Consider the following 17,098-nt stretch of genomic DNA (forward strand, 5'->3'; position numbering starts at 1 on the left):
GTGATTGAGGCTGGTACAATTACAACATTTAAAAGGCATCTGGATGGGTATATGAATGGGAAGGGCGTAGTGCTGGTAAATGGAACTAGATTAAGTTAGGATATCTGGTTGGCATGCTTGAGTCGGACCGAAGGATCCTGTTTCCATGCTGTACATCGCTACGACTCTGAGAAGACAGCCAGTGAGATTTAGTAGACAATTCGAGTGTGGGATCTAGGCAGCTATAAATACAGCCAAGAGGTGAAGCAGATCTTGTTGATATCAAGGATAATTGTGCATGCACTCTGGATTTGATTTGTAATGGAAAGTGGTGATAATGCTTGTTCTTTGTGGGCCTGATTTCGTTTTCTGTGTTCTAAATGTTATTTTTGTTTTAAGCAATGTCTTCCTACACCTGCATCACGTGTCATGTGGCTTTTGGCGATGCTGAGATTCAGAGGTCTCACTACAAAACAGATTGGCTCAGATATAACCTGAAGCGTAAAGTCGCAGACATGCCTCCGGTGACAGTTGAAAACTTCCAAGAACGTGTATTGGCCCCGAGGTCAGCTGTCGAAGAGAAGAGAAAGGGGACTGCTACAGACTTGCGGTAAAAGATTTGTCACATTCAATGCCTATGATAACCATTTAAAATCCAAGAAACACCAGGACGCAGAAAAGAAGTCCACTAGCGTCGCAAGTGAACAGCTGGAAAGAACATAGAACATAGAAGAATACAGCGCAGTACAGGCCCTTCGGCCCTCGATGTTGCGCCGATCCAAGCCCACCTAACCTACACTAGCCCACTATCCTCCATATGCCTATCCAATGCCCGCTTAAATGCCCATAATGAGGGAGAGTCCACCACTGCTACTGGCAGGGCATTCCATGAACTCACGACTCGCTGAGTAAAGAACCTACCCCTAACATCTGTCCTATACCTACCCCTCCTTAATTTAAAGCTATGCCCCCTTGTAATAGCTGACTCCATACGTGGAAAAAGATTCTCACTGTCGACCCTATCTAAACCCCTAATCATCTTGTACACCTCTATCAAGGCTGAATGTGAAAGATTTGGAGATGGGGCTAAGCAAGTATAGAATGGACAAAGGTACCGCGAATCTAGCCATTCAGCTGGCTCCCTCAAAGAGGAAAAAGACTGTTGTCCCAGTAACTGAAGACTTTGAGTCTCAGGTCACAGCTAGCAGCAAACAGAACAAGAAGAAGCCTGACAAACCACCTCGGTCACTCTGGTTCGAACAGCGAGCCACAAAATTGGAACAGCTCAAGTATTTTGAGGAGGAAACTATGATGGAGGATGAAGATGATGGTAAATAATAGCAAATCAACATCTTGTTTCTGGTTCAGTTTTAACAACTGTCTATAGGATATGCCCACTGCTCTAAAGTTTCCACCACCTTCTCTCTTGTTAAGAAATATTCTAACTCCTAAGCACAAGGTAACTCATTTAGCAATTCACCAGTATTTATTTCGATAGAGTGGAGAGTGTATCTAAACAACCAGCATGTGATGGCTGTACACTCCTAATACTTCAGACCCTAATTAATACATGCATTAAACACATTTTGATAAAGTTATAGAAATGCCTTACTGACAAAAAGGTACTATTTGTGAGCATCTGATACTTCTGCAACCTCAATTATTTAAAATTTGTTTTATAAGTGTTGCAATTTGTATTTCCTTTAACAAAGGTGTTCTCAGTAATAAATGATTTCACTTCTGGGTACGTTAATTTTGATTTAATTGATTTATTGTCACATGTGCTGAATTACACTGAAAAGCTTTGTTTCTGAGCATTGCAGGAAGATCACAGTAACAAAAGATGTACAGATCAGAAAGGCTTAGTGGAATGGAAGGTACATTGCACAGGGTGTGCACTAGGTGAGAGCGTTGTTAGCAAGGTCAGTAATATTTGAAGTTAGAGAGTCCATTCATCAGTCTAATAACAGCTGGGAAGAAGCTGTTCCTGAACCTGCTGGTGCGTGTTCAGGCCTCTGTATCTTCTGACTGACGGAAGAGGTTGTAGGAGATTTTTACTGCACTCCTGGGCATAATGGGGACCTAGTTAAATTGATCTGCACTTGATTGACTGAGAAAATATTGCCAGCTCTGAATATATTCGCACTCAAACATTGTACAGAGATTTATATCAAATAGAACACTGTTATATGTATTATAAGTTTAAAAATGCCTTTAGTTTCAACTTTGCACTTTTTCTACTAGGTGAATGGGAGGATGTGGATTCTGCCTGTGATGAGGAGGAACAGTTTAAAAACGAGAGCCGAGCAGGTAAGCTGAGTGAAGACTCTCCACCTGGCAGTATTCCAATAACAGACTGCTTATTTTGTTCACATCACTCTCGATCTCTATTGAAAAGTATTGATCATATGACAAAGACGCACAGTTTTTTTTATTCCTGACATTGAATATTTAGTGGATCTAAAGGGTTTGATGAAGTACCTGGGTAAGTAAGAACGAAATGTACATTTTGACAATGTTCTTAATGACAAACTAATCCACTTAGCTTTTAATAAGGCATAAACTGTAGAGGAAAATTAAATAGGGTCGCTGCTGAAAATTGTCTGATAAGTGCGACAATTAAAACCAGTCATCTGAAAGGGTGGTCGACTTGCTGCGTTGAATCTTCATATACAGTGATTCAGACCTAGTTAAACAGGGATCCTTTGATCTTTTACCTCTCACTGTGTAACTAACATTCCTTCCCCAGCTGTGTTGCTATGGAGAACTGCCAAGCAGAGCTAGCATAAAAGAACACTAAACAAACTCCTGGACACAGCGTTGACATTTTCTAAAAGTGTAGCATTAATATTTGACACACAACTGAGAATTTGGTGAAAATTAATCTGGCTGAATTTGGTTGTGAGCGATCTTGAGTGAGAAGTGGGACTATACCTTAATCTGATGGTCTCACTTTCATATCGCTTGGATGAGTGAAGACTCAGAAATTTAAGTCTACCATCAGTTGGACATAATAGCCAGAGAAATATGACCCACCTATCATTTTTAATGCATAGTAAATTGACTGTCAAAAGACAATGCTTAAATTAGTTTAGTTTTGCATTTCGGAGTTGTAGTAAACTGCTGTTCACGCCACACTCTATCTCTATTTTAAAATATTGATCATATGACAGACGCACAAACTCCTTAGTAAACTGTTGTTTACTAAGAAAGTTAAAGCTCTTGTCAAGAGGAAGAAGAAGGCTTATGTTAGGATGAGATACGAAGGCTCAGTTAGGGCGAGTGAGAGTTAAAAGGTAGTCAGGAAAGACCTAAAGAGAGAGCTAAGACGAGTGAGGAGGGGACATGAGAAGTTGTTGACGGATAGGATCAGGGAAAGCCCTAAAGCTTTCTATAGCTATATAAGGGATAAAAGAATGACTAGAGTTAGGTTAGGGCCAATCAAGGACAATAGTGGGAAGTTGTGAATGCAGTCAGAGAAGATAGGAAAAGCGCTAAATGAATGTCTTTTTCCAGTGTGAATACTGATGAAAAATAATGTTGCTGAGGAGCATACTGAGAAACAGGCTACTAGACTAGATGGGATTGGGGTTCACAAGGAGGAAGTGTTGGAAATTCTGAAAAGTGTGAAAATAGGGAAGCCAGGAAGGAGATTGCCGAGCCTTTGGCTTTGATCTTTGTAGTCATTGTCTACAATGCCAGAAGGTTGGAGGATAGCAAATGTTGCTCCCTTGTTTAAGTTGGGGAGTAGACACAGACCAGGGAGCCTTACTTTGGTTGTGAGTAAACTGTTGGAAAAGGTGATGAGAGATAGGATGTATAATCATTTCAATAGGAATAAGTTGATTAGGGATAGTCAACACAGTTTTGTGAAGGGTAGGTAGTGCCTCACAAACCTTATTGAGTTCTTTGAGAAGGTGCTCATACAGATGGATGAGGTTAACGCTGTTGATGTGGCTTTTATGGATTTCAGTAAGACGTTTTCATAAGGTTCCCTTTGGTAGGCTACTGCACAAATTACGAAAGCATGGGATTGAGGGTGATGTAGCAGTTTGGATCAGAAATTGGCTAGTTGAGGGTGGTGGTTGATGGGAAATGTTCATCCAGAAGTTCAGTTACTAGTGGTGTATGGTAAGGATCTGTTTTGGGTCCACTGCTGTTTGTCATTTTTATAAACGACCTGGATGAGGGCATAGAAGGATGAGTTAGTTAAATTTGCAGTTGGTACAGTTGTGGATACTGCCAAAGGATGTTGTAGGTTACAGAAGGATATAGGTAAGCTGCAGAGCCGGGCTGAGAGGTGGCAAATGGAGTTTAATGCGGAAAGGTGTGAGGTGATTCACTCTGGAAGGAGTAACAGGAATGCAGAGTACTGGGCTAAAGGTAAGTTTCTTGGTAGTGTAAATGAGCAGAGAGATCTCTGTGTCCACGTACATAGATCCCTGAAAATTGCCACTGTTAGGGGCTGTTAAGAAGGCTTATGATGTGTTAGCTTTCATTGGGAGAGGGATGGAGTTTCGGAACCATGAGGTCATGCTGCAGCTGTACAAAACAGTGGTGCGGCCACACTTGGAGTATTGTGCGCAGTTCTGGTCACTGCGTTATAGGAAGAATTTGGAAGCTTTGGAAAGGGTTCAGAGAAGATTTACTAGAATGTTGCCTGGTAAAGATGGAAGATCTTACGAGGAAAGGTTGAGGAACTTGAGGCTGTTTTTGTTAGGAGAGAAGGAGGTTGAGAGGTGACTTAATTGAGACATATCAGATAATCGAAGGGTTAGATTGGGTGGAGAGCCTTTTTTCCTTGGATGGTGATGACTAGCATGAGGAGGCATACTCTCAAATTGAGGGGTGATGGATATCGGACAGAGGTGAGAGGTAGTTTCTTTACTCAGTAGTATGAGTGTGGAACGCACTGCCTGAAACAGTAATAGACTGATCAACTTTACAGCATTTAAATGGTCACTGAAGCGGCATATGGACGAGAATGGAGTAATGTAGGATTGATGGGCTTCTTATTGGTTTCACAGGTTGATGCAACATCGGGGGCTGAAGGGCCTGTACTGCGCTGTAATGCTCTATGTAGAGTGTATTTTTAACTGTTTGGGTTCAAAACTTAAATTTGATGAGATGCCAAAAGATTGTGGATGTGGTTCATTCAGCATTATGGAAGTAGCTGCTTGTGATGCTTACAAAGGTTGGTCTGGGAAACGTTTGCCTGTGGTGCAATGAGAAAGGGCGGTCCTTTTACTCGACTGAAGCTGTCCGAGCTCATATGGTTGACAGCAGCCATTGTAAACGCTTCACAGATGGAGATGCTGCTCTTGAATTTGCAGACTTCTATGACTTTAGGTAACAAAAAATGCCTTTTTCATATTGCATGTATATGAGAAATAATCCTGCTTTTGGTAGAAACTTGGGCACTATTTTAAAAATGTTTAATATTTGACACTTTAACCTAATCGCCTTTTATCTCTCACCATCCATGTTTTTTCAATATTTCCGTCAACCCCACCTCTTTGAGCATTTGCTTATGGGTTCATAACTAGTTTGCTTGGAACTGCACGCTCAAATGTAAACTGCCTAGCCCAATGCTTCCCAGACTTTTTCCACTTTTGACCACATAGCAAGGCTTGGAAATTGTCCTGGGCATTGCAGGAGGTGCTGTGAAGCTTGGGCCTGTTAGTGAGATTACTGCTGTCACAACTGGAGTGAATCTCCGTGATGGCCACTGCTACCTCAAAACCTGGGACCCCAGAATTTCAATTTTCATGGCCCCCACTTTGGGAAGCTGTGGACTGGTCTTTGAACAGGCATGCTTTCTCATCTGATTTAATGATCTCATCCCCAGCTCATCCTTGACTCTTTGTCCATTGTTTCCTCTCCATTATTGCACCATCTATGCTCTTCTGAACTGGGAGAACTAACTTGAAGGATATCTATTACTTTGATCAGTTACCTCTGTCAAAACCACCCTTGACTCAGCAATCAGCTGTATGGCAAACATAACTCTGGGTTTCCTTTTGCTCATATCAAGCACGCCTTGTAAAAACTGATTTCGCTTTGCCCATCGGGATCTTGAGAATCTCTTCTTCAGGGCCATTTGTTCAGCTGTTTTGGCAGATTCCTGGCCTTCTTATTGGTTTTTAATTAGTTTCTCCATCTCTTTAATTCTCAACATACTGATGCATGCTCTGTGAATCTTGTCACTCATCATCTTTTCTTTCTGAAGTTTGGTATACACCCATCAGCTTCTGCTGTGACTCCCCGTTCACCTGAAAAGTTTAGCCTTTTATTTGCAGGGGGACTGAAGTACAATAATTAAGCAGGTATTGTGACAAATTTAGAGGGCTTTGATGAAACGACATCTGGAATGCTGTATGCAGTTTGGGCTTTTGCATTTGTTATAAAATTGAGTAGAATACTTGTGAATTGGAAGGCAAGAAGTTACAAATTTGGTGTTTGGAAAATGCGAGGGAGAGATAGCATTGCATGGTCCCTTTTAAAGTTCAAGTGCTTTCTATTGGCTTGGAGATTTAAATTGGATGTCTGTGAGTAGCAGCTTGAAAGTTTGCAAGTACGCAGCACCCGAATTGAAACATTAGTATTGAAACACTGGACAGTTAGCTGGCCAAGCAGCTGTTTCTTTATTACCAAAACAAATGGATTTTGAATTTAGCCAATCAATTTGAACCAGGTACTTAGATACCAACAAAACCTGTTTAATTTAAGTCTGACGGTTTCGACAACATAGCAACAATTCTGGTGGAGAAATATTAATGTCATCAAGGGTACGAAGAAGGGGGCAGTTGGACAAAGACCCTAGAGCTACCTGCCATCTGGCAGAGCTAACAGCCCTCAACTCCCCAGCAAGAATCGCTGCTCTCTCAACCTCCTCTGTCGTAGAGAAAGCACCATCTCGCTAACAGTGGTACCAACGGCACAACTAGTTAACATTCCTGACAGAAAGAATTGATGCAGAAGGCATTTCTGACTGAAGCATCAATGGAGAAGGCACAGGACATTTTGGAAGCCACATGGACTGGTTGGGCCGAAGGGCCTGTTTCCACACTGTAGGGAATCCAATAAATATAAATAACCTGGTCGTAATTTCGAGAGACTGAATTCTTTCTTTTGTGTACGTGGAACATGTATTTATTGGAACAACATACCATTAGAGTCTTGCTTTATTCATAAATAGTTAGAAGGGATTTATTCTGCTTGTTAGTAGTTCAATTAATTTGTTCACTGTTAGAGTTGGATAAATAAATTGTTACTTGTTAATTTTAAAGCAAGTGTCATGGATTTCTTTTATTTAACTCCTAAAAGTGGTTAAAGGCAGGGGTATGCCACGTTTCACACACCTTTTAACAGATTGAGGTGGTGAGGTGCTCCTCTGGGTATTTTGGTTTCAGTTTTCTGGGAGGGGGTGGGTGAACCTCAGCTTTATGACATATTTAAGGAACAATATAACTGCTTTGGGGGCAGTACAGTGAAGGTTCACTAGGTTTCTGGGATCAAAAGACTGTGTGCTATGAAGAAAAGCTGATTAAATTGGGTCTGTGTTCTTATGGTTTGAAGAATTAGCAGTGATTAAGATTATGATGGGTCTTAACAGAGCAGAAACCAAGATGTTTTCCATGGGTGGGGAACCTCCATCCAGGGGAGACACTTTTAGGATTGGGGCTGATGATATAGGATTGAAGTGAGAAATTTCTTCCCTAAAATGGTTGTGGTTCTTTGAAATTCTTTACTCTGAAGTGCTGTGGATGCAGCAACATTGCATATGTTTGATATGGATTGATTTGTGTCTCTAAATCCAGAGAGAGGGGAGCAGAGTGGAGTGGATTGAAACACGAGCAGCCACAATCTATTTGGAAAGTAGTACAGGATTGATTGGTCATGTATGGTCTATTCCTATTCCTGTTTCTTATGTCCTTATGCCCATCAATGTCCTTTCCAGCTCCCTGTGGTTGCTAACATTATAACAGCTAATTGCTCTTAGACACTATCTCTCCTTCCTCCATTTGTTACCCCATCCTTTGCCCTTAGGTCTTTGCAACTGCCGTTTCATTGCCAACCCTTTTTTTTGCCCTCTGCGAGCCCCTTGAACATGTTAATGCTTGTGATGAGGAAAAGAAAAGATGCAATTTGCTTGGAGAAGCCAATGGTGACCTCGGTGCTAAGGGTTTTCTTTGTCTTGGTTTGGATTTCTGTGTCTCGGATGTATTTTGTTTTCCTATTCCCAAACAGCAAGCTCTGTTTTCACGCACTTCATGATTTCTGTTTAAAAGTGTTCTCCTTCTAACTGTTGGGCCACATAGTGTCAAAGAAGTCTGATAAAACATAATCAGTGAAAGCCTAAATCACAATTTCCCACCTTGTCACCTGTCAAACAGACTCAGAGTGTAGACACTATAGAAATCAAAATAGGATAAATGGGCTTGAAAGGCGTTGGTAAATAGCAAGATGAATAAATTTCCCTGTAAATATCTGCTTTCTGGCCATATCTTTTCTATTTTATAAGCAAAGTAGAAAGATTAGTAGTTGTTATTTATAGGCTGTGTATCCTGTTTATCTCGTGTCAGCCATTTTGTGTCTTAATGCTGGAGCAGGCTGTCTCATTTTATTTAACTCTTGTCAACCATTTTGTGTCTTTCAAACATGGACCACCCTTACATATTCCAGTACAAGAGACTACTTTAAATCTGTTTGCTGACATTTTTTATTTTGCTTCTCTGCCTACATAGAGGGAGTTATCCTGTTCACAAAGATGGAGAAGATATTGAAATGAAAGCTGCAGATGTGCCAACCAAGAATTTGGAATCCAATGAGGAAACAATGGAGCTTGTGTTTCCTTCTGTTTTGTATCCAGCCCTGATATGTCATCTCGCATCTTTGTTACACAGACTAGGTTGAGCAAGTTCCATGTTTATGCACTATGTTGATAAATTAAACGAGAGCACTATCGATGGTAATAAGTGAAATAATGCAGATGCTGGGAATCAATTTAAAATTGAAGTGCTGGAGAAACTCTGTGGCAGCATTTGTGAAGAGAGAAACTGAGTAATTTTCAACTCCAATATGGCTCTCTTCTCCCGAACTGTTAAGGCTTTTTATACTGGATTGTTATAAGTAATTATTTATTATTGCTCCTGAGCAGACACTCACTGTAATGTATTTTGGTTTGACATTTTTATTGACAAAAGCTTGGTATAATCCTGTTTCCTGATCTTCAGATTGTCTGAACCCCTTTTGGCCTCACTACCATTTTCCTCCATATTAAAATACAATTCTTTTCGTGGGATACCCTTGGGAAAGTGGTGTTGTGCCATTTTCTCAAACTACTGCAGTTTGTATAAACATATACCATGTACTGGTCAGGATGATTGTGGCTTAGAGGGAGAGTACAGGTTGATCCCTTTCTTATGCTACCCTTGTTCTTTTAGTGAATAGAAGTTGCAGGTACTGTCTAAGGAGTGTGGTGGAAATAGATTCAGTAATGACTTCCATAAGGAAATTGAGTAATCATTAGAAAATAAAATGTTTGGCTTATTGAGAAAAGGTGGAGAAGTATGATTGATGGAATTGTTCTTGGAGAGAGCTAGCACAGAAAAGTTAATGGCTGCCCTTGTGTGTGCCTAAAAAGTAAGCACAATGAGGGTACAATCCTATGTATTTTCAGCTGGTAAGTTGTTTGAGGAAATCTGATGTATTTTTGACTTGTGTTTCATTGTTCACAAATCATTATGGTTGGTTATGCAAAAGAAAATCATTCTAGCTTACTTATTATATTTTCAATTTCTAGATGTTCTATTCTTCTTTCTTTTAAAATAAAAATGAATCAAGAATTTGCCCTAAGACTGAACCCTTTTAAATTTCAGAACATCTTTTCTATAGTCCTTTTACAATAATCCAAAAACAGCCTTTAAATATAGATATAAGTATGGGTAACTTTATACTTCACCCTGATGTGCTGCATTTACCTGAAGGGACCTGGAGTTCTCTGGCATTTTTCCATATTTACTAGGAAATGGGCTTGAACGCTCAAGGCTGTTTGAGTATTACCAGTAAATCAGATTTTTAGCTACTAATGTCTCAAATGTTATACGATAAGTAATAAGTAAAAAGAACATTTTCCAGAACAAATAACATAATTTTAGTCACTTTATCAAAATGTATTGTCAAGGATTTTAACAGTAGTGTTCCACTACTTTGGGATTACATGGACGATCAGTTAACTTAATGAGAGCATGCTCATGCCATGTTTTGTCAGAACAACATCAAAGTGCCTTTTGTTCATCACTGTCTTGAGCTTAGACAATCCATTCACTCAATTCTCTTTTAGGTAGATTTGGAAAGAAAAAAATAATTTTCATATTAGGCCTACAATAGTGCTTGTGGTTTCATTTTAACACATGCATTTGATTTATTGTATGGGCGTAGAGGGAGGACACGGCAGGTGGATAGAAACAGTGATCAGTGTCAAATATCAAAATGCAATTCTCTTCTGAACCACTTTTCCTATTTAAAAACAAGACGACTTCAGGCATTGCATTAATGAAATTCATTTTTGTGCTGGTTAGAAAATGGAGTTGCAATTTATTGTTACCTCTCTTTTGAGTAGGGCTTTCTCATAAAGAAAAATGTCATGGCATCTACCTGATACTGATGCTTCATTTTGTATGTGTAGTTTCCTATTTATGATGATGCGGAGGTGCCGGTGTTGGCCTGGGATGGACAAAGTTAAAAATCACACAACACCAAGTTATAGTTCAAAGTTTGTGAGTAGATTTGTAGCTCGGGTGCTCGTTGTTGTGGTTCTGTTCGCCGAGCTGGGAATTTGTGTTGCAGACGTTTATAAATGCCGGAGGAAACAACACAGAAGCGCTTCACAGGAGGCTCCCAAGCACTGAGGATGTCACCTAGACAGGGGACGAAACGTCTGCAACACAAATTCCCAGCTCGGCGAACAGAACCACAACAATCATGTTAAAGTCTGACAGGAAGTACAGGCTTTCGGAGTCTGGAAGTTTTTTTCCCGAGGGTGGAAATGTTAAATACTGGGGCGGGGGCATAGATTTAAAGTAATAGGAGAAAACTTTAAAGGAGATGTGCAAGGTAAGTATTTTTTTCAAACTTCCTTGGTGCTTTTAGCTACCTAATGAAGGAGCAGCGCCCCAAAAGCTTATATTTTCAAATAAACCTGTTCAACTATAAATTGGTGTTGCATGATTTTTAACTATATATGATGAACATTACTGATTAATAGGATCTCAAAAATAGAAATTATAATACTTCCTGTGATTGTACATTTGAAAAGGAGTTTTGTGCCCAAGCGGCATGTTTGGTGTCAGGAAGGGCTTTTAATAGAACTTGGAACAGTCAGCACAGGACCAGGCCCTTTAGCATGCCATTTCAGCACTGACCATTCCAAACTCATCCCATGTGCCTGCACATGAGCCATGTCCCTTTATTCCCAGCCTGTACACATCTGACTCTTAAACTATCATTTCTGCTATCATACATGCTACTGCCACTTACCCTGGCAATGCATTCCAGGCACCTCTATTTTTGAAATAAACACTTGCCTTGCACATCTCCTTTAAACTTTTATTCCTCTTCCCTTAAACCTATGTCCCCTTAGATTTGACATTTCCACCCTTGGAAAAAGACTCCCAATTATCCGATGAGTGGCCTTCCATTAGCCTCTCAATTTTATATCCCATCAGATCACCCTTCAGCCTCTGAATCTCTTGCAAAAACAGTTCAAGTTTGTCCAACTTCTCCTTATAGCTACTACACACCAATCCAGACATCATCCTGGTAAACCTCTCTTGCACCCTCTCCAAAGCCTGTACATCCTTCCAATAGCGTGGAGGCCAGAACTGCACAGAATACTCCAAATGTGGCTGAACTATAGTTGCCACACGAGTTGCCAAATTTTGTAATCATTTCCATGACCAAGTCATTGTCTTGACTTTACTGCCACTTTCAAGAGGCTATGGACTTGCACGCCAAGGTGTCTCTGTACATAGAACGTGGAACAATATAACACAGGAACAGGCCATTTGGCCCACAATATTGTGCAGAATATGACGGCAAGTTAAACTAATCCCTTCTGCCTGCCTGTGGTCAATATCCTTCCATTCCTTCCTTATTCATGTGTTTAGCCAAAGGCACCTTGACCACCCCTAATGTATCTGCCTCCATTCCTACCCCTGGCACTGTGTTCCAGGCACCTACCACTGTGTTTTTAAAAGCAAAAGTCTTGCCCCTCATAGCTCCTTTGAACTCTTTTTTATCCCCCCCCCCCCCCCGGCGCACACCTATCCTTACCTTTAATGCATGCCTTCTAGTTTTTGATGTTTCAATGTTGGGAAAAGATTGACATGTCAACCATGTCTATGCCTCTCAAAGGTTTATGAACTTCTATCAGGTGTCCCTCTGCCTCTGCCACTCCAGAGAAAACAAGCCCAGTTTGTCCAGCCTCTCCTTGCAGCTCATACCTTCTAATCCAGGTAGAGCCTGGTAATAGTAGTCTTCTGCACCCTCTCAAAAGCCTCCACATCCTTCCTGTAGTGTGGTGTCCACCAATGATCACCAATACTCAGTGTGACCTAAACAAACTTTTATAAAGCTGCAACATCACATCCTGACTCTTGTATTTGATGCCCCAAGCAATAAAAGGAAGCATGGCATGTGCCTTCTTTATCGTCCAGTCTACTTTTGTGGCCATTTTCAGGGAGCTATGGATTAGGACCCCAAGATCCCTCTGTACATCATTGCTGTTAAGGGTGTTGCCATTTAATGTTCCCTTAACATTTGATCACTGAGTCTCAACACCTCATGCTTGCCTGGATTGAAATCCATTTGCTATTTCTCCGCCCATCTCTTCAACTAACCTATGTCCCATTCTATTCTTTGACAAGCTACTGTATCCACAACACCTCCGATTTTTGTCATCAACAAACTTACTAATCCACCCATCTACATTTTCATGCAAGTCATTTATAAAAATCACAAATGGCAGAGGTCCCAGTGTGGATCCCTTCGTAAAGCTTCTTGTCATAGACCTCCAGCCTGAAAAACAGCCATCCAACACTCCCCTCTGTCTTCTGTGGGCAAGCCAATTCTGAATCCACCCGGCCGAGTCACCTCAGATCCCACGCATCTCAATTTTCTCCCTGAGCCTACCACGAGGTACCTTGTCAAAACTCTTACTAAAATCCATGTAAACAACATGCACTGCTCTATCCTTATCAATCACCACAAACAAATCAATCACGTTAGTAAGATATGAACTGTCCTGCACAAAGCCATGCTGAGTGTCCCTAATTAGGCAATTCTTTTCCAAATGCGTTTAAATCCCATCCCTAAGAATCCTTCCAATAGCTTCCCGTCACTGGTCTACAATTTCTTGAATGATCCCTATTTCCCCTTCTTGAACAGAGGAACAACATTAGCTACTTGTCAGTCCTCTGGGGCCTCTCCAGTGGCTAGAGAGGATACAAAGATCTTTGTCAGTGCTCCTAAAGGTCCTGCCATTTGCTGTATGCTTTCCTCTTGCATTTGACTGCTCAAAATGTACGACCACACATTTGGCTGGATTAAACTCCATCTACCATTTCTTTGACCACTTTCTAACTGGCCTATATTCTGCTGTATTGGTTGATAACCTTCCTTACTATCCCCACTATCCTTATAGGACAAATAGGAAGACAGCTAACGATCCGCATCCACGAACATCAACTAGCCACGAAACGACACGACCAGCTATCCCTAGTAGCCACACACGCAGACGACAAGCAACATGAATTTGATTGGGACAACACTACCATTATAGGGCAAGCGAAACAAAGAACAGCCAGGGAATTCCTAGAGGCATGGCACTCATCCACAAACTCCATCAACAAACACATCGACCTGGACCCAATATACTGGCCACTACAGCGGACAGCTGAAACTGACAACCGGAAGCGGCAGGGACAGGCCACTATAAATGCTGGAGGAAACACCACAGAAGTGCTTCACAGGAGGCTCCCAAGCACTGAGGATGTCACCTAGACAGGGGACGAAACGTTTGCAACAAAAACTTCCAGCTCGGCGAACAGAACCACAGCAACGAGCACCCGAGCTACAAATCTTCACCCAAACTTTGAATTACTATCCACAACTCTACCAATTTTCAGTGCAAGTTTACTAGTTGGGCCATCACATTTTTTTCACCTAAAGCCTATTACTTATTACAAACAGATCCCAGCACTGATCCTTCCAGAGCACCACTGGTCACAGACCTTCAGTCAGAAAAGCACCCTCCACAGCTGCTACCTGTCTGCTATGACCAAGCCACCTTTTCCAACTTGCCAACTCACCGTGTATCCCATGTGACTGAACCAGCCTACCATGAGGGACCTTGTCAAATGGTTTGGTCAAGTCCCTGTAGATTCAATTTGTGAGACAAGAACTCACCCGCATAAAGCCATGCTGACTATTCTGAATAAATTTATCAGTGCGCTTGTTAGCAAATGTCCAACCTATGACCAAATGCTGGAAGGAAAGTTATTGATGGGACTGTTGAAGATGGACTAGCATACTACCTTAGACTCTTGCAGTGATGTCCTGTGGTTGAGATGATTGACCTCAATACATCAGTAATAACTCCAACCAGAAGTAATTTATTTTTCCCCGTGATTCCTATTGACTTTGGTTTTGTTCAGTCGCTTCAGTACCATACTTTGTCAAATGCCACCTTGATGTCGAGGCCAGTCATCTTACCTCAACTCTGGAATTCACCTTTTTTTTTTGTCCATGTTTAGACCAAAGCTGTAATGAGGTCAGGAACTGAGTGGGCTTGGTGAACATCATTGTGTTTTGTCAAGAACTGCTTGGTAACCCTGCTGACAATGCCTTCCATTATTTTGATTTGAGAGTAGACTGATGTTGGATTTGTTTTGTCTTTTGTGGACAGGACTGTACCCAGGCAATGCCAGGTGCTCCAAGCATCAAACTAAAGAAATATTGAATAAATTAAATGTGCTTGCAATATTTTTAATGTGCTTTTCTTTTGCTGAATTTTCATAGGTGCTAAAATTGGTCATCGATCGTTGCTGAGAAATTGTAAACAACATTTTGGTATTTCTAGAGCAGTGGCTACTACTGGGACTTGCACCTTGGGCAGAGTGCTGCAACAATACAAGGCATTAGGCTGGTCAAGTGAGCTTGGTAAGTCAGAAGAGTAATACTATGGATAGTGGAAATCTGAAGTTAAAAGCCTGCTGGAAACACTTGAGTTTGGCAGCATTTGCAGAAAGAGAGATACAGAGCTAACATTTCAACTCTGATCTTTCATCAGAACTAGAAAGAATTTAAAATGCAATAAGAGCAGCATGGTGACGCAATGGTTAGCACTGCTGCCTCTCAGTGCCAGGAACCTGGGTTCGATTCCACCCTCAGCCAACTGTCTATGTGGAATTTGCACATTCTCCCCATGTCTGCGTGGGCTTCCTCCGAGTGCTCACATTTCCTCCTGTAGTCCAAAGGAGTGCTGGTTAGGAGGATTGACCATGCTAACTTGTACATAGTGTGCAGGCTAGGTGGATTAGCTGTGGGAAGTGCATGGTCCCAAGGATATGGTAAGGGATTGGGTTTGGGTGGGATGCTTTCCAGAGGATCAGTGTAAATTCGATGGGCCAAATAGCCTGCTTTTATATTGTACAGATACTACAATTATAGAGTCATTTAGCGTGGAATCAGGCCCAACAAGCCCATGCTGACCACAATCCCAAACTAAACTAGTCCCACCTGCCTGCTCTTGGCTGATATCCCTCCAATCTTTCCGATTCATGTATCCATCCATATATCTTTTGAATGTTGTAATTTTATGAAAAGGTGTCTACGGTAGCTGTGAATGAAAAGGTAATGAACGATTATTGTCTAAGTGGGGGGGTGTGGGGGGGGGGGGGGTTGTTGCAGCAAGGAATAAGCAATGGAGGCAGAGGTTGTTAAGCTCTGTGATGAGTCTGGAATGCTGAAAAATACCCATCTGAATCTTTAGCGTGATTTGTGATTCCTGATTCAAAAAAATTGTGTTCTGCTGACTGATGCATTAAATAAACAGTGAGCTGAGCTTCTCGTGTGTTTGCTTGAATGTACCTTGAGTGCTTGAAACCTCTGAATTTGTGGAAAATTCCACTTATTTTGTGGATTCCGTTTTACAATCGAATTAAACGTAAGGTATTTCCTGTTGACAGTATTAAGGTTGATAATACATAATCAACTCCATTTCTTCCTTTAAAAAGATCCGAATGAGCACGAATGATCTGATAGTAAATTGGTGATGATTTTTCACGTTCTCTCTTTCCTCACAGCAAAAGCAGCATCTCAGAGAAAAGAGCGGGGCATGCAATATATACAAAGAATGAAATCCCAAGGGGATGTTGAAGACAGGATTGTCCAACAATGCAACAGAGCAGATGCATTTCAGACCTCAAATCCTATTTTAGCAATTGCCAGCAGACACAATGTACAGGTTACCTGGCAACTGTGGCGGATATTTGCAGCACTGTACTTTAGAATTGTTGATGTCTTTTCTGATTGAGATTTCTGTTTTTACGCATTTGCCCTGTTTTCATAATGCGGAGGAGCTGATGGTGGACTGCGGTGGGCAAAGTTTTTTAAACAAAAATCACAACACCAGGTTAGAGTCCAACAGGTTTATTTGGAAGCACTAGCTTTCAGAGCGCTGCTCCTTCATCAGGTGGTTGTGAAGCAAGACCGTAAGACAAAGAATTTATACCAAAAGGTTATTGTCATGCAAGTAAAATGATACATTTAACAAACCTCGATTGTTGTTCAGTCTTCCATCTTTTAGAATGGGTTATGGTTTCAGTTCATTAACAAGTAAATCCCAGAACTACATTCTCAAGATAAGTTAATGTTTTATTAAAAAGTAACATTTCAGCTCAGACAATGCATTAAAGGTGTGAAGTCAGCGTCTGTCCATATTGCAATCTTGACTCAGGACTAGTCCTATTTACAACATTATTATATGGATTGACTGTCTGCATTGGGTACTTACCAGATGTGTATTTTTTTGGGGCATATGCGCGCACATCCACAC

At 41.1% G+C, this 17,098-nt stretch overlaps 1 pseudogene; it reads left to right on the forward strand.

Moving 5' to 3' along the window:
* The first annotated feature begins 380 nt into the window (after positions 1–380).
* Positions 381–16,481, forward strand: LOC122544430 (cytoplasmic 60S subunit biogenesis factor ZNF622-like; annotated as a pseudogene).
* Positions 16,482–17,098: the final 617 nt, after the last annotated feature.

The sequence above is a fragment of the Chiloscyllium plagiosum genome, unplaced genomic scaffold (assembly GCF_037043375.1).
Source record: "Chiloscyllium plagiosum isolate Xiang-an unplaced genomic scaffold, Cpla_swu_hap1 HiC_scaffold_44, whole genome shotgun sequence".
Classification (NCBI taxonomy): domain Eukaryota; kingdom Metazoa; phylum Chordata; class Chondrichthyes; order Orectolobiformes; family Hemiscylliidae; genus Chiloscyllium; species Chiloscyllium plagiosum.